This window comes from Heterocephalus glaber, unplaced genomic scaffold, assembly GCF_053883595.1.
Source record: "Heterocephalus glaber isolate CG9 unplaced genomic scaffold, H.glaber_assembly_v1.0 deba00001452, whole genome shotgun sequence".
In the NCBI taxonomy this organism is placed as follows: domain Eukaryota; kingdom Metazoa; phylum Chordata; class Mammalia; order Rodentia; family Bathyergidae; genus Heterocephalus; species Heterocephalus glaber.
Window position 1 is genome coordinate 17,996,279 of NW_028258302.1, and position 22,068 is coordinate 18,018,346.

At 44.7% G+C, this 22,068-nt stretch overlaps 1 pseudogene; it reads left to right on the forward strand.

Annotated features, from left to right (window-relative positions):
- The first annotated feature begins 7,628 nt into the window (after positions 1-7,628).
- On the forward strand, positions 7,629-7,972 carry LOC101698243 (small ribosomal subunit protein uS14 pseudogene; annotated as a pseudogene).
- Positions 7,973-22,068: the final 14,096 nt, after the last annotated feature.

Sequence of the window (22,068 nt, forward strand, 5' to 3'; positions counted from 1 at the left end):
CTTGAGTGCTCTCAATGTGCCAGGCATTGTGCTAAGCAATTTGCATTAACTCTCAATATTTTTTGACATGTAGTCCAGCTGGCCTTGAAGTTGTGGTTCTTCTGCCTCAGCTTCTCGAGTGCTAGGATCACAGGGGCACACTACCATTCCTGGTTTAATTTTCAACTTTATTCTTAAAACAATCCTGCAATAAAGATATATAATCTCCATTTCAGTGAGAGGTGGAATGGAAAAAAATCCACTTCACAGATGAGGAAACTGAGACTCACAGAGGATTTGTGATGGATCCAAAGTCACAGAGCTTGAAAGCAACTCAGCCAGGACTCAAAGTCAGTTGTCTGGCACCCAAACTCCACCTCTTTGACCTTAAGCTGCCTCGCTTTCTGTTGCCTGACAACCATCTCAAAAGATATCATCCAAGAGCTCACTCATTCATTCACTCCAGCTCTGCTGCATGTGGCTGGAGTGGAATGAGAAAGGGGAAGGGCAGTGCAAGAGGAACTTGGTGAGAACGGCAGGGGCAGGTTATGTAGGGTTTTAGAAACCATGGTAAAGAACTTGCATTTTCTTGTAAAGTTTTATGGGTTCTAGGTGGTTTTTTTTGGTACTGGGGATTGAACTCCGGACCTTGTGCTTGTGAGGCAGGCAGTGGCACCACTGAGCTACATCCCCAGCCCATGGGTTCTAGTTTTATGGAACCTATACATTAATTTTTTTTCATTAATTATTTTAATACTGGAGACAGTACATCAGGAATCAGTGAGCCAGATGTGCCTATAATCCCAGCACTGGGGAGGCTGAGGCCAATCTGGGCTACATGGTAAGACCTTGTCTCAAAAAACAGAGTCAGTTGCAGCAGTGCATGTCTGTTGTCCCAGCCACTTGGCAAGCTGAGGCACTAGGATCACTTGAGCCTAGGAATTCAAGGTCAGCCTGGGCAATACTGCAAAGCCCTGTCCCCAGCCGCCCCCCCCAAAAAAACCCCACAAGACACATAACTACAATTACTCTGAGGGCTGAGGATGTAGCTCAGTGGTTCTGGTGCCCGCCTTACAAGTGCAAGGTCCTGAGTTTGATCCCCAGTACCCAAAAATAAAAAAAAAGAATAAAGAAACTACAATTACTCTGATATTGTACTTTAAAACAATCTCAGTAATCCCTTACAACAGTCACCTGATCACAAAGACCTAATCATTCTATAAAAGGCAACACACATATCACTGTCACTTTCTTTTTCCTCAAAGCACTTTCACTACCCATCATATTTTAGGTGATGTCTCTCTCTCCACCCCTAGAATGGAAGCCCCATGAAAGCAGGAACTTTGTTTTTGTTCACTGCTGTTTTAATCACCACCTAGACCACTGCCAGGCACATAGTAGCCATCCATAAATATGTTTTGGATGAACAGTAATGAAGGCATGTTACGCTTCCCCCAAGGAACACCACACTTGCTAAATTCACCTCCAGCCACCCTTCGATCCAGTCTGAATTGTGCTTTCAATTCTCACCACTCTACTAAAAACAACACCTGAAGGTGTTCGTACCACAGCAGAGCTCTCTGCTGTATCTCCGTGATGTCCCTTTGTTGGCTTCCAGGACCCTTCACTCCTGATTAACTCACAGGTTTCTGATTGGCCCCTCGGTCTCCTTTTTCACCACTTCTTTTCCCTTTAGCACTCCTGCAGTGCGTTAGGACTTATTCGGGGCTCCTACTTTTGTGATAACTAGGCATTGTTTGGGCATTCTCATTTCCTCTCCGGGCTTCTACCACCATCTGTAAATTGGTGATTCCCAAATCTACAGGACTCAATATTGCAAGTTTCAAGACTGCCTAGAGCAAGGGTGGCAAACTTAAGGCACACATGCTGCAGCGGGCATGCAGAGCCCTCTCTGTTAGCACTGGAGCCAGCTCACCCCAGCAGCTGAGCATCATTGGATAACAGGTTTCTTTTTTCTTTTCCGATACCAGGGATCGAACTTAGGACCTTATGTTTGCCAGGCAGGTATGGCGTCACTGAGCTACATCCCTGGCCCAACAGTTGTTTTCTCTAAACTAAAACCTCCGTATTCAAGTCTAATTGCAGTGCTGGCACTTTGTGATAAATAAGTGAGTTTGGGGTTCCAGTTTGGGCACTCTCTAAAAGGTTTGCCATCATTGGCCTAGAGAGTTCAAAATCTATGTGGATGGTGCCCCCCATGTCCCTATGACTCAGCAGGTTCAAGATGGAATTGGTAGTCTTCTTAAACCTTCTCTCTTCTGGTGATCTGGAACTGTTAAGGGCCTGGGGGTGTACCTCAGTGGTAAAGTGCCTGCCTAGCATGGGCAAGTTCTATCCCCAGCACTGGGGAAAAAAAAAAAGGTAGTTGAGTGAGTGAGTGAAGTGAATGAGTATGGAACAATGAAGCAAGGCCTAACTCTGCCTGGAGGCCAACAGGAGGTTTCAGAGAGGAGCCATTTGGCCCAGGTTGTGGTGTTGGGCACCTGTAATCCCAGCACTCAGGAGGCTAAGGCAGGAGGATTGCTTCGAGTTTGAGGCCAGCCTGGGCTACATAGTGAATTCAAGGCTTGCCTGAACTACATACTGAGAACCCATCTCAAAAAAATAAATAAAATAAAATAAGACAACTAGAGATGAACCATTTGACCTAGATCTTGAGGGAGAGGGAAGAAATTTGCCAGGTGAGAAGTGAGTGCAGGAGTATCCAGGCAAGGCAAGAGCTGGTGTAAAGGGACTGGACTCCCAACAGGGTCTGCAGGGTTGGAGGCCATGACGCACTGCTCCAGTGGAGGGCAGATGGGGAGCAGAGAAGAACAGCCAGCGCTTAGTGTACACCTCAGTCGTGGTCCAAATGTCCCACAACTGAGGAACATCTACACATGCTCCCTGGAGGTACTGATTAAAGGAATTGGAGTCTGGAGAGTTCTACCTTGAAGACAAAAAGCAAGTCATCTGAAAACAGATGCAAAACCAGCCATACGGAACAACTGTGTTCAAACCAGTGTGACCTGCAGCCCTCAAAGAACTCACTCTCTAGAAATGTTCCCCTGTAACCAAGAAGCAGAGGTTTCCACCACAAACAGACCTGGCCCAAGATAGGGAGACTGACTCAGGGACAAATATGCATTGGATTCCTCCCCACCAGACAAGAGCCCAGACCTGATCCTCCTAAGGGAGGCCAGCTACGGTAACTCCAGAAAATCCAACAGGAGGCTTAGCACTGTTAGCAGAGGGCAGCCTTATGAAGTGGGCATCACTGCTCCTATTTTATAGAAAAAGAAACTGAAGCGGGCCAGGGATTTAGCTCAGTGGTTCCAGCGCCTGCCTCACAATCACAAGGTCCTGAGTTCGATCTGCAGTACCAAAAAAAAAAAAAAAAAAAAGAAAGAAACTGAAGCTTGGTCAGGTAATAGGAACCACTGGGACTGGAGCCCAGGCCTCTGGCTGTAAAAAGAACATCTTCACACTTCACCACAAATAAGATTCACACCAATATGGAAGAGGGAAGCCTTCTGGATCCTGGAGGCATGCACATCTCAGCCTTCAGTTAGGATAAGTTCTGGGCAGCTGGTTATCAGATTTCCAATGTTTCCCTCTCGTGAGCTCCAATGCTACATTCAGTGGACACTTCCCTGACATCTCAAAGAGTCATTGTTCCCTGAATGCCAGCCAGTTCCCCTTTCTACTTCCTGGTTTAATGCCACAGGACATAGAAAAACCTCACATAGTTTGTTTTCTCATCACAGTGGGGAGTTGTGATTGTTGAATAAGCTGATAGCTAAATCAATAATATTTGTGCCAAGAACTGCAGAACAAAGAAGAAACATCATGGTCTTGAAACAGGACTTGACTCATTAAAAGATTCTTTTCTGGTGCTGGGGACTGAACCCAGGGTCTCGTGTATATTAGGTAAGTCCTCTACCACTGAGCTACACTCCCAGACCCATTCAAATATTTATGGAGACCCTACTTGGTGACAGTACTGGGTTTGACACTGGGCCTCCTGAGATGTACAGAGAGCCCCAAACCCAAATGAGCAGTCCAGTCTACTGGGTGTGAAGTCACTGAAAAGAAAAATTCTGGGCCGGGAATTTAGCTCAGCGGTTCCGGCCCCTTCTTCGAAAGTGCAAGGTCCTGAGTTCGATCCCTGGTACCCCCCCTCAAAAAAAAAGAAAAAGAAAAGAAAAATTCTGTTACAGACGCCCTTAGATCTGTCAGTACCCAGAGGATGATCTGAACACTTGAAACGAAAATCCTATTGAAGAAAATGAAACATCTATAGATACATAAAAAGATGTTCATCTTAGTATTCATCAGGGCAATGCAAATTAAAACCACAATGAAACATCATTTCAAATTCACTGGACAGTGCCTGACAGGAAAACAGAGCCAGTAGGCCTGAGGTTGCAGAACAATAAACACGACCAGGTATGGAGGGAACTACCGGTACAGAAGGTGCTTTAGTAAATATTTTGCTAAATCAAGCACAGAAAGCCTGGAGTTGAGATAGTGAGCCAGCAGCTTATGGGATAAGTATGGCCTGCTGACATTTCTGTTTGCCCTCCTAGTGTGCACAAATTGAACTAACTGCCAAGAGTTCTAAATTTGGAGAGTTCACAACTCCTATTGAAAAATGGTCTCATCTGGCACCTCCTGGCCCAGTCTCCTGGGGCAGTGCCCATGCTGGAGCTGAGCAGAAACTGAGCCTCATCTCTCACCACACCCCACCCCTGCTTCACCCTGATACTTTGTGCTGGCAGCCGGAGCAGTGCCTTCCAGGACCAGGGATCTAAGGGGACCCACTCCAGGGGTAAAATCCAATGACTGGTATCACCAACCCTGCAATGAGACCACAGACAAGTTCTTTAGGGAGATTTTAATTCCAAATCCTTAAGACACAACATGATTGATTGCTGTACTCTGTATTTTAGGTTTGGGCACCCCACTTTTTGTTTTAGGGCTAGTGTACCACATTTTTCAGGTTAGGGTACCCCATTTTTTACCCCTGTTTTTTGGGTTCAGACACCCCACTTGTTGTGTTAGGGTTAGTGAGCTCAATTTTTGAGTTGGGGTACCCCATTTTTCAGGTTCAGGGATCCTATGTTTTGTGTTCGGGTACCCATTTTTCCTAAACTCACCATTTTTCACATGGGGAAACTAAAACTTAAAGAAGTTGAGAAATTGGCCCAAATGGGTGGCACAGTTGGAATGGGAACTCAGGAATGTGTGATTTAGCTAATATCAATCAAACACTTTCATATCCTAAGCACTTAAGGAGCCAAATGATTTGATTCTTACTGCAACCCTATGAGAGAGGAACACCTTCTATCCCCATCTTACTTGTAAGGAAGCAAAGGTTCAGAAGGTGCATGAGTACAGAGGTCACAGCTGCTCCAAGTTGGAACTGGGAATGGAACCCGCTGGTTTCACTGCGGAGCCTGAATGTGACCACTGGCCTACCTGCCCCTGGAGTGTGGCAGGGCATCCCCACTCCCTACTTCCCAGAGTCTGCCAGATGCTTGCCACTGCTAACAGTTCAGTGCCTTCCTTTTAAGAAAGAAACATTTTCTAGGTTTGTCTTTAACAGCAAAATGGGATACCATGTGGACATGCCATCTTGTGTGTGATGTGCTGTCCCTTCTCTTAATGTGCTGTGACATACTTCTAACACCATGGTATCCCAGTCTATGGACAGACTGCAACTTATTTAACTTATCCCTTTTATTTTGTTTTGGGGTACCAGGGATCGAACTCAGGACCTTGTGCTTTCAAGGCAGGCACGGCACCACTGAGCTAAATCCCCAGCCCCTAATTTATCCCTTTTAAGTTGTAGATTGTCTCTACTCTTTCTTTATTAAAGAAACTGGGCTGAGCGAGGCATGGTGGTGCACTCCTGTAACCCCAACACTCTGGGAGGCTGAGGCAGGAGGATCGAAAATTCAAGGCCAGCCTGCACAACTTAGTAATTTAGGAAGTCTCTGTCTCCAAATAATAAAAAATAATAGATCTGGGCATGTAGCTCAGCGCAAAGGCCCTGGGTTCAATCCCCAAAGCTGCAGAAAGAAAAAAAGACGGAAGGGAGGGAGGGACACAGGGGTGGGGCTGAGGATGCAACTGAGTGGGTAAAATGCTTGCTCAGCATATGTGAGGCCTATGTTCCATCTCCAGTGACCCTTGCCACCCAAAAGAACCCACAAAGAAACCCTGATGCATCAAATGTCTGCATTCACTTAAATTTGCACATGGGAACATTTATTTATTTATTTTTGGTGAACATTTATTTCTGTAGGATAATACTGGGTAGAATTCTGGGGCCAAGATCATGCATTTAGAACACTTCAACAGATACTGTCCAAATGCCCTCTACCTGTCTGTGTACCTCTCTCCAACACCACATGAAAGTGCTGGTTTTCCACACCTTTGCCCACACTAGGTATATTTTCCTGTTGATTCCTCTGAACTACACTCAAGATGGCTTGTTATTTTTGCAATCAGTTCAGTTTCACCACTATGATTATAACTATAAAAGGAACAAAACAGAATCATCTATGTCTAGGAAACACACCAAGATAATGGCAGTGATTCAATTCATGTGGGCACCATATAAATGATTACAATTTTTCCAGTATTTTCTACATGTTCTTAAATGAGTGTTGCTTTCATAACAGTGGGGGAAATGTTCTTCCTACTGCTCCCTATTCTATCTACCTACTTATTTTAAAAACAGGTCTAAAGCCAATGTGGTGTTATGCACCTGTGGACCTAGCTACTTGGCAGGGTGAGAATCACTTCATCCCATGAGTCTGAGGCCAGCCTGGGAAACACAGCAAGACTTCTTTTTTTTTTTTTTGAGACAGAGTCTTGCTGTGTAATTCAGGTTGGCCTTGAAGTCACCATGTAGCCCAGGCTGGCCTCAAACTTGTGTCCATCCTCCTGCCTCAGCCTCCTGAGTGCTGGGATTACTGGTGAGTGCCACCATGCCTGGTTATGATCTCATTTTGAAAGAAAAGAGGAGAGAGTAGGGAGGAGGGGGAAGAAGAAGGGAGGAAAGAGAGGAGGAAGAAGGCAGTAGGGAGGAGAGAGGAGGAGAGGAGAGAGGGAGGAAGTCTAGTTTGGGGACAGTGTGGAAAAGGGTGGCTGAGGAGTTCCTGTTCCTGTTGGCACATCCCCTGCCCCACACGTGTGGGTGAATGAGTAATGAAGGTGGTAAAGACAAAAACAGAGGGATTACTTAGGGCCTGAGGCAAGGAAAAGATTAGAGAAACCCTGGGGCTTAACAGCGGAAGGCCAGTAGAGATTAGACAGCTGTTTACAGAGCTGGTTAGAGGTTTCTCCCTAAACCTGTGGCTTCCATCCTTTCCCATTCCAGGAAAGGACACCATTATTCACCAGGTTGCCCAAGAGGAAGTCAGGAGGCCATGCTGGGCTGGCACCCCAACACACCTCCAGCCACCAGATCTCAATTGTATCTTCCTAAACTTTGTCAAAAGCCACTGTTTCTCCCATCTCCCCAGCCAGGATTCTCATTTTCTTGAATGAAATGCTGCAACCACCTATCCTGCATGGCTACCTCTGTCCCTGCCCCACAAACCTCCCACAGAGCTGTCAATTCAGGCTGATTCCAACAAACAAATCTGAGCAAGAGCAAGGGCCCCTTCATGAGGCCCCTGTGGCCTGCAGCCCTGGTTCTCAGCCCTGGCTGCACATTATAAGCACCTGGCTGCACCCTTGAAGGCAAAATGGGTTGTCAGCAGCCCTATGGGAGCCACCCGAGAATATTTAGCCAGGGTTCCCACTCCCACTGCATCTGCTCAAACCCACAAAGTCTGATTCAGAAATACAGCCTCAACCTGTGCCGGCAGGGTTTCTGCCAGTACTGGAAAGATACAGGCTTCATTAAATTGGATTACCCAAGACACCCACCTGTCTGTGAAAGAGACCATGCTAACTAGTTCCTTGTACATAAAATAAAATTTAACCCCCCCCCTTTTTTTGGTACCAGGAATCGAACTCGGGACCTTGTGCATGCGAGGCAGGTGGCAGAACCACTGAGCTAAATCCCCAGCCCCCCAGATAATTTTTTTAAAAGGGGTTTTAGGGCCAGGGATTTAGCTCAGTGGTTCTGCCACCTGCCTCGCATGCACAAGGTCCCGAGTTCGATTCCTGGTACCAAAAAAAAAAAAAAAAAAAAAAAGGAAAAAATTATCTCAGAATTGTAAAGCACAGCTTTTTAAGAGGGGAATTTAGCAATGATTAAATTTTTTTTTTTTTTTTTTTGGTACCGGGGATTGAACTCGGGTCCTTGCGCTTGCGCAGCAGGTGGCAAAACCATTGAGCTAAATCCCCGACCCTGATTAAAATTTTTTACAATTGTGAAAAAACATTTAAAAATTACCTGAGGAGCTTTAAAATCAGTCCCCACACTAGGTCCCCCACACCTTGAGATTCCAGCTAAAGACATAGTTTTTAAAGCTGCCCCGGTGGTTCTAACGCACCACCAGCGCTGAGAACACTGGCCTTCCAGACACAGGGAGGGACTTGGCGTCATCCATCCTTTCAGCACATGCTACACACCTGCCGTGTACCAGACTTCTCCCTGGCACTGAGGCTCCATTTCGGCCCCTCAGGAAGTCTGTGGTCTGTCAGGGTCAGTTGGGTCCTTACTGTTGTAAGCCCCACTTCTGCCTCTGCTCCAAACACCATGACAGATCTGGGATTCCCCAAACTTGCTCTGCTTGTAGCCTCGGAGTCATCTCTCAACCCAAAACGCCAACCTTAGCCTCCTGCCTAGTAAGATCAGCTTGAGAATCACTTCCTGAGGAAATCTCCACTGCACCCCACCCCAATGTGCCCCAGATGAGCTCTGTGCCCATCACAGGGTCATAGTCTCTATTGCCATTGCTTCTGCGCAGGCGTTCCACTATCTGGTCCCCTCACTCAATGAAAAACTTCTCGAAGACAGGGACTGTGACTAAGCCATCCCCCTGCTCCACTGGAGGTGCTAAACAACTCTTTGGTGAAACCATAAATGAACAAACTTGAGTGATCTCATGGTAACCATCCACACAGGGCAATGTATGGTATAAGAGGAGGATGGCAGCTTCCAAAGGTTTAGGAACTCAGCTCCTCAATGGGAGGTTCAAGGACAACCATCAAACCAAAGGATGTGGCAGCAGTCTGTCACCTACTTTCCCTTCAAGAGTGGGTCTGTGTGGTGATCTGTGCTTTATGTTAAACATTCAAGCATGTGCGTCTTCAGGTCAGGCCCAACCCTAACATTTGCAGGGCTGATGGCAAGACTGCAGATAGAGGGCCAATACCATAAGTCTAAATATTTAAGAAGATGGGTTTTTTTGGTTTTTTTTTTTCGGTACCAGGGATTGAACTTGGGACCTTTCCCTTGCAAGGCAGGCACCGGAACCACTGAGCTAAATCCCCGGCCCAAGTCTAAATATTTAAAAGTGATAAATTAAATTAACAAACCATTAAATATTATATGTATTCTATCCCATCCTGTTCTTTATCTCTACAAACATACTTTTCCAATGACTTGGTGGCTAGGTTTCAATACTGGGTTCTTGGGAATGTGGTAGCACAAAAATTAGCCCCTGATCCATCCTGTTTGTCCCCATCTGCAGTAGGCAGAATAATGTCCCTCCCATGCCCATACTTTAATTCTGAGAACCTGTGAATATGTTATCTTAGGTGGCAAGGGGCATTAAAATGGCTAATCACCTGACCTCGAGAAGGAGAGATTATCTGGATTACTGAGGTGGGCTCACATTAATCACAAAGTGAAAGAGGGAGGCAAGGGTCAGTCAGAGAAGATGCCAATACATCGATTACAGTCCACTGAGACATCCAACCTCCATAAACGTAAGGCCTTCAGTTGGTAATTTTTATATAGCAGCAACAGGAACTGAATATGCTGCCTTTTTAGTCACTGAACTGCAGTGCCCAAGTGCAATTCACTCCACAGATGGCTGCCACTGGGCCAGCCCTTGGGCCTAGGGGCACACACACCTGTGTCCAGGGAGGTGGGACTCAGGGAAGAAGCTCTGGAAGAGTAGAGAATTCTGGGAATTTGGTACATAGTCCAGAAGGGGGCACAGGTGAAGAGCTGGCACAATTCCTATCCTCCTCACCCACTCACTTGGCTCAAATGGCTTCACCTTCCTGACCCTCATCTGCACAATCCACCACTGGATCATTACTGAGCTCTTTTTTTTTTTTTTTCATTACTGAGCTCTTCATCTGTTTAGTGACAGAGACTTGAGAATGCCTTGTCCTCAAAGCAACTCAACCTCCTTGTAATTCTTTTTTGTTTTGTTTTTGTTTTTTTGGTACTGGGGATTGAACTCAGGTCCTTGAGTTTGCACAGCAGGCGGCGAAACCACTGAGCTAAATCCCCGGCCCTTTGTTTTGTTTTTTGAGACAGGGTCTTGCTTGTAGTTCAGGCTGCCCTTGAACTCACTGTATAGTCCAGCCTGGCCTCAAACTCACAGTCATCCTCCTGCCTCAGCCTCCTGAGTGCTGGGTCTACAGGTATGTATCACCACACCTGGCCCTCCTTGTAATTCTGACCTCACAGGGCTCCTACCCAAGAAGGGAATGGTAGGGACTGCAGCTGGCACACAGCTCCCAGTAAACTTGCATTTCCTTCCCTTTCTACCTACCTCATTGGAACAAGGTCAACAGATTTGCAAATTTAAAATAAAAATCCTAGGGCCAGGCCAGAGTATAGCTCAGTGGTAAAATGTCTAGCATGTGCGAGGCCATAGGTTCAATCCCTAGTACCATACACACACAAAAATAAATAAGCAAACAATAAAATAAATAAAAATTCCTTTCTTAAACTTCTTGATGGATTCCATTTGCTCCCAGGAGAAGCCAATAGCCTTTGCTTTGCTGTTCCTTCTGCCTGTCTGGAATGTTCTGCCCTCCACACATACCCACCCCCCCTTTCACCAAACCTCTTTCAGGGTTCAGTTAAAAATACCATTTTTGAGGTATCACTGAACCTCACTAAACAGAGCAGGCTGACCTGCTATCCTCTCTCCCAACACCAGGTAGGACTCTGTAGCACTTAACTAGGATGGCTAGTACTACCATATGGCTATTTGTATTACCCATTTTGGGTTAAATAGAAAATGAATTTATTTTCACAATGTTTGTGTCATTTTCTCCAAGACAAAGCAAATGGATGACTTTTTTGCACCCCCTCAGTACTGGGGATTGAACCTAGGGCCTCTGCACTGAGTGACATCTCCAGCTCTACTTTAATTTTTTTTTTTGAGACAGGGTCTCACTAAATTGCCTGGGCTGGGCTTGAACTTGTGATCCTCCTGCCTCAGCCTCCCAGAGTTCTAAGATTACAGGCATGCACCACCACACCGGCTTTCTTTTTTTATATTGTGAGACAATGTGCATAACATAAAGTTTACCATTTTAACCATTTTTAGGTGTGCAGTTCAGTGATGTTAGGTACTCACACTATTATGCTACCTTCACCACCATCCATCTCCAGAACTACATCAGCCAGTGCTCCACCGCACAATGACTCCCTACTCCTTCCTTCCCCACACCCTGGCAACAACAGCTCTACTTCCTGTCTCTATGACTTTGCCTACTGTAGGGACTTCGTACAAGTGGAATCACACAGTATTTGTCCTGTTGTCACTGGCTCTTTCACTTAGTGTAATATGAAGGTGCATCCATGAGGAGGTGTGTATCTTCCTTTAATACTACTTCCTTTAAAGGTGACAATATTTCACTGTAGGCATGTATCAAATTTTGTTTACACATTCATATTTCAATGAACCTTTGGATTGTTTCCACCTTTGGCTATTTTGAATAATGCTGCTATGAGAATTAGGGTGCAAGTATCTGTTCTGCTTTCAGTTCTATTACATATACTCAGAAGTGGAATTAATTTTTGGATCAAATGGTAATTCTGTTTGTCTGTTTGAGACAGAGTCTCGCTATGTAGTCCAGGATGGCCTCAAACTCATAGCGATCCTCCTCCCTCAGCGTTCCGAGTGCTGGGGTTACAGGTGTGCGCCACCATGCCCAGAGTGTCCACTCTTTATTGTTTTGTTTCTACCTTGCTTCCCTCCTTCTCCCATAGCAGTCTTTAGCACCATGAGGGTAGGAACCAAGTCTGTCTCACTACTGGGCCTAGCACAGGCCTGACACTTCAATTAATATTTGTTAAAGCAATGAATGAATCCCTGGACTCCCAAAGGCTGAGGGAGAAGGATTGGAATTTTGAGCTGAATTTGGGTGATTTAGGGATTTAGCAAGATCCTAATTTAAATTAAAAATAAAGGTCTGGGGATGGTGTTCAGTGTGAAGGTCCTGGATTCAATCCTCAGTAAATAGACAGATACAGACGGCAATTTAGCTGATTTGTGTGTGAAGGATGGAAGCCTGAAGCACATGTAAAAAGAAAAACATTGACAGCAGTTTCTGATGGTGATTTTCACTCCTAAAGAGCCCAAAGAGGCTGCCTACAGGTTTTTCCAATTTTCCCCACTTTGGAGGGTTTTTTTAGGTATTCTAACCTTCTTGCCATTACATGGGACTCATCCTCTCATTGCCTGACATCTGGAGTCCTGCACCTCTGCAGGTTCTCCCCCACTCTCTTCTGTACTCCAGTCACACTGGCCTTCTTGCTGCTTTTCATTGGCTGAGTTCCTCTTCACATCAAGGTCTTTGCGAGTTCCCTGTCTCAAATGCTCTTCCCCTGGATATTCACATGGCTGCCTCCTTCACTTCCTTCAGGTCTGCTCAAATGGTATCTCCTAGGGCCAGGGATTTAGCTCAGTGGTTTCACTGCCTGTCTTGAAAGCACAAGGTCCTGAGTTCGATCCCAGGTACCAAAAAAAGAGGGCTGTTGGAATCAACACTTTTTTTGGGGGGGAATCAACATTTTTTAATACCTGATATCATTCTCTACATATCTACCCTTCATATCAGTTAAGCAATGCTTGACACTGAATTTTTGTTTGTTTATTAGATGCAAGTTCTGTGAGAGCTTTTTGGGTTTAAAAATTTTTGTAGTACACAGTGATTACATTCACTGTGGAAAGTTTTCACATGTACATAAAACATCTTAATTCTTTTTACGTCCCCTTCCCACTTAAACAGTGTCTGAATATAGTTGCTTTCAATAAATATTTGTTATGTGAATAATTAAACAGGTAGATACAAAAGCTGTTTTGACACTGCCTGTATGTTTCTAATTGGCTGTAGAACCAGTGTTTGTTGTGGACTTACTACAGTTTTAGTTATTCAGGATTGACTACAATCTAAAAATATTAAATGGAAAATTCCCAAAATAAACAATTCATAAATTCCAAATCGTGTGCTGTTCTGAGTAGCATGGTGAAATCTCACACTGTCCTACCTGAGATGTGAATCATCCCTTCATCCAGCACTATCCAAGCTGTATATATTACTGTTCCACTGCTTGTTTGGTGGATACCTGAGTTATCAGATCAACTGTCAGAATACGACAGTGTTTGTGTTTAAGTAACCCTTATTTTACCCAATAATGGCCAAAGAGGAGTCATAAAATGCTTCCTTTAAATAAAAAGGTAAAAGTACTTGATTTAAGGCAGCCATGACACTCAGGAGGCTGAGGCAGAAGGATAACCTTCAAGGCCTGCCTGGCCAACATAGTGAATTCAAGGCCAGCCTGGAATACTTAGTAAGATCCTGTCTCAAAAAACAAAAACAGGATTCTGCCTACACAAAGGCTTCTTCAAATCATGGGTTGGAGTCTGTGGTGAATCTGACCATCACTCTATCTCCAGTGGGTTTCTGTGTCACAAGCCATTTTCCTTAGAGTCCTCGTTTTCCTTTTCCTTCACCTCCACCCTCACTAACATCCAACTTTCAGAAGAGATACCTGTTAAGAGTATCTTGGCAAAATCATAAAGTTGGCTATGGATTTTCGTGGTTGTTGCAGCCTAGCAATTAACACCAAATATCACTCAACCGTCTACTTGCGGTCCTTGCTGCAATTACCTAGATTCAGGCCACATGCTCTCAGCAGGTGCAGCTCCTGCTGCTTCCACTTCTTACTCCCTGTATGCTGCTGCTAGGCTGAGCTTTCTAAACCCAAAAGTAAGGGATAATAATTATGACCACTTGTGTCCTGGTTAGATGCTGGGCATTTCATTTACCTGATTTCTACTCCTCATAATCACCCAGTTGGATAGGAATATTTGTTTCTATTTAACAAAGAAACCAAATTCAGAGAAACTCACAAAATCACCAAGATCCCAAAGTGGTCTTTTGGTTGTTTTATTTTTCTGCACAGTTGCAGGGATTGAACCCAGGGCCTCATGTATATTAGACAACTGCTCTACATGACGCTACATCCAAGAGCTGGAACTGGGAGTCCATTGCAGATCCCCGGAACTCCAGAGCCTGTGCCCTCACCATCACAAGGACTGCACTTCCTGAACAGGTTCAGGCTCTGCAGGTCAGTGGTTAAGGCCCTTCTTAAATCTAGCCAATTCAGCTACATTTCCTGTCACATACCTAACACCTTTCAATTCCAGACTCACAGAATAACTCAGTGTCCTACTGCTTGCAAAAGTGATCACTACTGCCTTGCCTGAATTGGCTTTTCCCAAACTTTTTTCATCTGGTCACTCAACACTTTCTTTTTTTGTTTGTTTGGTTTTGTTTTTTATTTTTTTATTTTTTTAGACAGGGTCTATGTAGTTCAGGCTATCCTTGAACTCACTATGTAGCCCAGGCTGGCCTTAGACTCATGGCAATCCTCCTGCCTCAGCCTGAGTGCTGGGATTACAGGCATGTGCCACCATACCCAGCCCAACACATTGAGCTTTCAATCAAATGAGGTTTATTTGGTCATTACCTCCCCCCCCCCACAATCACAGCATGATCTAAGCAAATCCCTGCCCGCACATCACACATCACACTGCCTTCTCAACCTGCTGTACCCTAAAGCATGGTGCAGGCACTACTGGAGACACATATGATTTTAGAGCCCAAGGCCCTGCACATGCTAGACAAGTACTCTAGTGCTGAACTACATCCCCAGTCCTTCTTTTAAATTTTATTTTGAGCAAATCTCTTGAAGTTGCCCAGGCTGGTCTTGAACTTATGATCCTCCTGCCTCAACTTCCCTAGAAGTGGGACTACAGGCAGAGGCCACCACACTTGGCACAGTTTCAACTAATACTGATTTACAAGATGAGCAGGTGATTCAGTTCTTTTTGATTTCTGTCTGTGAGGGCAAAGGTTCAGTGTAGTGGTTTATTAAAGTGGTGGTTAGGAACAGGCCCCAGGAGCCAGACTCCCTGGGTTTAATCCCCGCTATGACACCTAACAGCTGACTAACTTCCCTGTTCCCGTTTCTTCATCTGTACTACACAGTTAATAGCACAGATGGGGTTGTGTAAGGATCAGATGAGTTACTGGTCCACAGCCTTGCGCGTGGTAAATGCTCAGGAGCAGAGAGCTGTGACAGTTCTCTTCAGCACCTCTCTAACCATTCTTAATTATTTTTTAATAGATCAAGCCTCAGGCTCAAAGGTTTCAGCAAGTAAGGAAATCTAATGAGCTAAGGAGGCTGATGTTCCATTTATAGAATATAAAGAGATAAATTTAATGAGCCCATGTAAACGTTATGTATATAACGTGGGTACTTTAATATGGTAGTAAAATAAAAATAATAAGAGCAATACTGAATGAATAAAGTTGGGGAAGCACATTGGTGATTTAATCATTCATCTCTCCCACTAAACTCCAAGTTTCACAAGGGTAGTGATGCCTTCCACTGCTGTCTCCTTTAGACCCCAACACACAGCTAAATATGCATCAGTCTGCTGAATGACTGGCAAACATTCTTTGAAGATAGTGGGAGATAATCTTAAGCAATCACAGAGGATCGATGCCTCCTGAGTGAATGAACTTGAATCCAAGATATGGTCTGGTTGTGTTTTTTGTTTTTTCAGTACTGAACCCATCTCCTTGTGCATGCTAGGCAAGTGCTCTACCATTGAACTATATCCCCAGTTCTTTGATGTTGTTGTTGTTGTTGAGACAGGGTCTTGATATATAATTCAGGCTGGCCTTGAACTCACTATGTAGCCCAGGCTGGCCTTGAGCTCATGGTGATCCTTCTGCCTCAGCCTTTTGAGTACTGGGATTATAAGTGTGTGCCATCATAGCCAGCCCCAGTCCTTTTTAAAATTACACTTTGAGGGCCTCACTTTGATTTAGCTCATTGGTGCCGCTGCCTGCTTTGCAAGTGCAAGGTCCCAAGTTTGCTCCCGGGTACCAAAAAAACAAATAAAATTATACTTTGAGAAAGGGTTTTATTAAGTTCTCTAGGACGTCTACTTGTGATCCTCCTGCATCAGCCTCCCAAGTAGCTAGGTTACTGGCATGCACCATCACACCCAGCATATTCAATCTTTCTTAAAGCATGATTTGGGATCAGCAACCTTAGCACTATTTGGTAACTTGTAAGATATTCAAATTGCAAGTTGAGAATAGTGGACATACCTATCATCCCATCATTTGGGAGGCTGAGGCAAGAGGATCTTGAGTTCAAGGCCAGTCCAAGGGCTACATAGGGAGTTCAAAGTCAGACTAGCTTTGGTTAGTTACATAGTGAGGAAGGACCTGTCTCAAAAAAACAAAAATAAGGCCGGGCATTTAGCTCAGTGGTGCCGACGCCTGCCTTACAAGCCCAAGGTCCCAAGTTTGATCCCCAGTACCAAAAACAAAAACAAAAACAAAAACAAAAAGATCACACAGACATCTCTATGCTAAGGATCTCCAGGCATGTATCTGTGGCTTGGATCACAGAATGCCTAGTTAACATCTTCTTTCCTCAGATAATTAACACGTACCTTAAACTGAATATGGGCAGATGGGCCTGGTGCTGCATGCCTGTAATCCCAGCACTCTGGGAGGCTGAGGCAGAAGGATCACAAATTCAAGCCCAGCCTGGACAATTTAATGATTTATGAAGACTGTATCTCAAAATAAAAAATAAAATTTAAAAAGGGCTGGAATGAAGCTCAGTATGAAGGCCCTAAATTCAATCCCCAGTACAGCCCTGGAAAAAATAATGGATATACACAACACAGAATTCCTAGTTTCCTGTCAAATCCACTGCACATGGCCTTTCCCATCCAAATTAACCGCAATTCCACACTTACTGCTTAGGCCAGATTAGTCATTGTTGATTTCTCTGTATTTACCCCTTCCCTTGTGTGTGTGTGTGTGTTACTGGTGACTGAACTCAGGGCCTTTGCAGAACTACATTACCCAACCCAGCCCCTCCCCCCTTTTTAGATAGGGTTTCACTATGCAGCCCAGGCTGGCCTTGAACTTGGCAGTCCTCCTGCCTCAGCCTCCTGAGTGCTGGGGTTATGGTGTGTGCCACCACTCCTGGCTGTGTATCCCCTTCCCTTTTTTTGTTTGTTTTTTTTTGGTATGGGGGATCAAACTTGGGACCTTGTACTTGCAAGGCAGGCGCTGGAACCACTGACCTAAATCGCCAGCCCTCCCCTTCCCTTTTCAAAATTAATTCTTCCCTTTTTGCCTCAGTCACCCAGGCAGGCTTTACCATTCTCTTTTGCTTTTAATCCCCCATCCAACTGTCCTGCTGGTTTATCTTTAAGATGGCACACGCCACCTTCAATGCTACCACACATCAAAGCAACCCGGATTACTCTCATTCTTGACAAGTCTTCCTGCTTCCACCCTTGATCCTCAGGTTCTGTTCCTACCACAGGAGTCAGTTATCCTTTTAAAGTAGAAGTCCGATGATACAATACCTCTGCCATACTCTGCTGAGTGACTTGCTCCACTGGCAGTAAAGGTCTGGGTCTGTACAAGGCCCAGGCAAGCTTCTACCCTTGCCTCTCTGACCTCAGTTCTTTCCTGTTCACTCACTGGGCTGTGCTACTGCTCCCTGCCTGCCTGCAGCCCTTTGCTCCAGCTGTTCCCTTGTGCTGGTCAACTCTCACCTCCTTCACATCTCATGTTCTCAGTGAGGCCTACCCAGCCCCATACCCACCTGGCCGTTTCTTTTCTCCACAGCATAATCTGCAAGATTTTCTAAAATTTACTTGTGTGTTGCTTACTGCCCATCTCCCTCCAAAAGAATATAAGCTCCAGGGCCGGGGATTTAGCTCAGGGCCAGGGATTTAGCTCAGTGGTTCCGCCGCCTGCAAGCGCAAGGACCCGAGTTCGATCCCCGGTACCAAAAAAACCAAAACAAAACAACAGAATATAAGCTCCATTAAATCAAGAATCTTGATGTTTGTTCACAGATGTTTCCTAAGCCCCTTAAACAGTGCCTAGTTTACAATAGGTGCATTAAAAACTACTGAACACACGACTCTAGCAGGACCATTCTTTAGACAGTTACAATATTTCCTTTTCTTAGGCAGTTGCAGTATTTAATCTAATGTCGTATCTCATTTCATTGAGACAGGTCTTGTTATGTTGCCCAAGCTGGCCTCTAACTCCTGGGTTTTAGCAATCCTTCTGCCTCAGCCTCCCAACTGGGTAGGTCTACAAGTGTGTGCCACCATATCTGACTTGTTTATTTTAGTGTATTACAAGCAATATAACAAACATATCAAACCTATAAATTCAGTAGAGACGGGGTTCTTTTACAATTTAAAAAAAGGTAACCTCGGTATGGTCGTGCATGCCTGTAAACCCAGTATTCTGGGAGGCTGAGGCAGGAGGATCACCAAGTTCAAGCCCACTCCAAGGAACTTAGTGAGACCCTGTCTCAAAATAAAAGTATATGAAAAGGACTGGGGATGTAGCTCAGTATGAAGGCCCTGGATTCAATCCATTGTACCAAAAGAAAAAAAAAATCAGGTAAACAATAATATTTCATAAGTAATCTAAAGATGGTGCACAAATTGAGAAACCCTGCCATCTACCCAACAGAGGCAGAGCAGACAAGCCCTCCTCACCTCATGCGTTCACAGGGTTTGAGCTGCATCCTAGATATCCCACAACTGGTTGTGCACACCATTCACCTAGCAAGCCTGCTAAACAGACTCCTATGTTCTACTCTGAACTCTCTGGGGTGGGGGCCTGGGAACTACATGTGGTTTAAACAAATGCCTTCAGCGATTCCCCTGTAACCAGCCTGCCTAGTACTATGGAAGCATGGGTGTGCAGGGAATGCTAGACCTAAGGACCTCTGGGGGCTCTTCTCTGCCTTTGTCATTGAAACCTGATCTACTACCTCGCAAAGCAGGGTTTTTAAAACAGTGGATTAAAATCCATTTAATGGCAGGGCATAGTGTCACATGGCTGTAATCCCAGCACTCAAGAGGCTGAGGTAGGAGGATCACCATGAGTTTGCAGCCAGCCTGGGCTACTTAGTGACTTCAAGACCAGCCTGAACAACATACTGAGACTCTGTCTCAAGAAAAAAAAATCTATTTAGTAGGTCAGAATAAGCATCAGAAAAAATAGAAAATAAAAAGAGAATGCACTGTAGTTTCATGAAACTTTTTTGAGGTTGAATATATGTACATGTAGTAAGTAGTGATGAATACACATAGACACACACACACACACACCATAAACAAATGGACAGTGGTTTAAAAAAGTCTGAAAGCCACTGCTATGGAAGGAACATGATTTTTTTTCTTTTTTTTTTTTGGTACCGGGGATTGAACTCACGTCCTTGCACTTGTGCAGCAGGCGGCGAAACCACTGAGCTAAATCCCCAGCCCATTTTTCTTCTTTTTTAAGACCAGGTCTCACTATATAGTTCAGGCTGGCCTCGAACTCATGGCAATCCTCCTGCCTCAGCTTCCTGAATGCTAGGATTACAGGAATGCGCTACCACACCTGGCAGTGGTTTTTCATTTTCAGTGTCATAAGCAAATGGCTCTGGCTGGGCATAACAAATTCCCAGCACTCTGGGAGGCTGAGGCAGAACACTCACAAGTTCAACCCCAGCCTGGGGAACTTAGTGAGACAGTGAGACCCAGTCTCAAAATACAAAAGGAACCGGAGACTTAGCTCAGTGGTTCCGGTGCCTGCCTCGCAAGCACAAGGTCCCGAGTTCTATCCCCGGTACCAAAACAAAAAACAAAAAAAAACTTAAAAAAAAAAAATACAAAAGGAAAGGGTGGGGGATGTAGCTCAGTGCGAAGGCCCTGGGTTCAACCCCTGGTACTGCACACAAGAAAACAAAAAGTCTTTGGGAGAGGAGCTCGGGAATCCGTATTGCTAACAGGTGACTGGGGGAAGTGGTCCTCAGAACACATTAAGACCATTGTGCTCTCTATACACACATAAATCCAAGCCTGTCCCCAAGGACCAATACATTCAGTGCTTTCCCATATGAGGAGAGGCAATGGAGCAGCCTTAGGGGGTGAATCTTTTCAGTGCTGACAAAAGGATGATTTGGAAAAGTGCAGTAAGTATCACTATATTGAGGCGTCGCCTTGTTATTTGGAATGATATTAAAGAATACTGGATATTTTTTCCATCTGATGAGCAGCCAGAGGAGGAACATGTACTAATTTTTTCCCAGCAGGGAGTCTGGTTCAGTATCATGCTGTGTAGACGAGCACTCACATACTGGATGAATTAAAAAGCAAAGTAGGGCCGTGGATTTAGCTCAGTGGTTTCGCCACCTGCTGCGCAAGCGCAAGGACCCAAGTTTGATCCCTGGTACCAAAAAAAAAAAAAAAAAAAACCTGAAACGGGAACAGAAGCTATTACTGCTCCTTTCTACATTGCTGTCACTCCCAAAGCCCAGTACTTTATGAATTTTAGGGGCTCCTAGAAAGAAGTTCAGCAAGTAACTTTCCAAATCTGAGCTTATTCAATACTTTTAAGCAATCACCACCTTCATCCTTTATTCCCCAGGAAGGAATAGCACACAAGCCAAAGAATAGAACCTCTCTCGTTTCAGCCTACCACAGGACACAAAGAAGATATCCAATGAATACATAGTATTTACAGTATTTTAAACAGCTCCTACTACATGCCAAGTGATTTGCACGTACAATCCTAGTTTTAAGATGGGTTGACTTAGGTTATCTGCAGTTGATAGAAATTGTCTCTGAATTGCTATCAATATGCAGTACCATATGTTCTCCCAATGGTAGACAGCAGCCGCACCCTGAAGTTCCAAGCTAGCCATGCAATCCTGAGGGCTGTTAACCAGTAAGGCTAGGTGGGTGTATTAAAATTGCACTCTCAATGTACGATGCGCAGAACAGGATGTAAGTTATAGAAACAACCCTGTTAGGTAAATGCTGAGTCTCCTTTAAACAAGACCCAGAGCCCAGGGAGGGTGGCTGACTTACCCAGGGTCTTGCCCAGGTAGTAAGTAGTGCTGCTATCTGCTAAATGGGAACAGGCTGGTCTCAAGGAACATTCAGTGAAACATGGCCCTGAGGTTACAGAATTTCTGGTAGAAAGTGCTTACTTCCCATTTTAAGGAATTTTTTGCCTTTGTAACTCAGGGGCTACTTGGGTGCTTGTCCCTGTAGACTCAATTGTCAATAGGCTGACTCCATTTCTGATTCCCTTCCCTCCTTGGAGTCTTGGGAAATATAGGCTAGGATGAACAGTATTCTGTGGGTTAGGTCCATTTAATTTTTTTTTTCCCCCCAGTACCAGGGATTGAACTCAGGGCCTTGAGCTTGTGAGGCAGATGTGAGCTCCCCTGAGCTAAATCCCCAGCCCCAGTCCATTTAATTTTAAAAGCTAGTATGTATATTTCAAAGGGTAGCTATATGGTTTAAGTCTTTCTCTGAGTTATAAACCTGCACAAAAATTCAGCAGGTCTGGAGTCTATCTGTATATGAAAGCTGGTTCTAACAGCACCACTTGAGATTCTGGGCAATTCACTTCCTTTTCTATGCCTCAGTGTTTTCCTCATCGTAACATTTACCTCATACAGTTACAAATAAATGAGATATTATGTACATGTCAAGAACCCCAACTAGCATTAAAGTGTACCCTCCCCTGGAGTTTGCTTGGTTGACAACCAAAAGCTTAACAACCATTGACTGCACA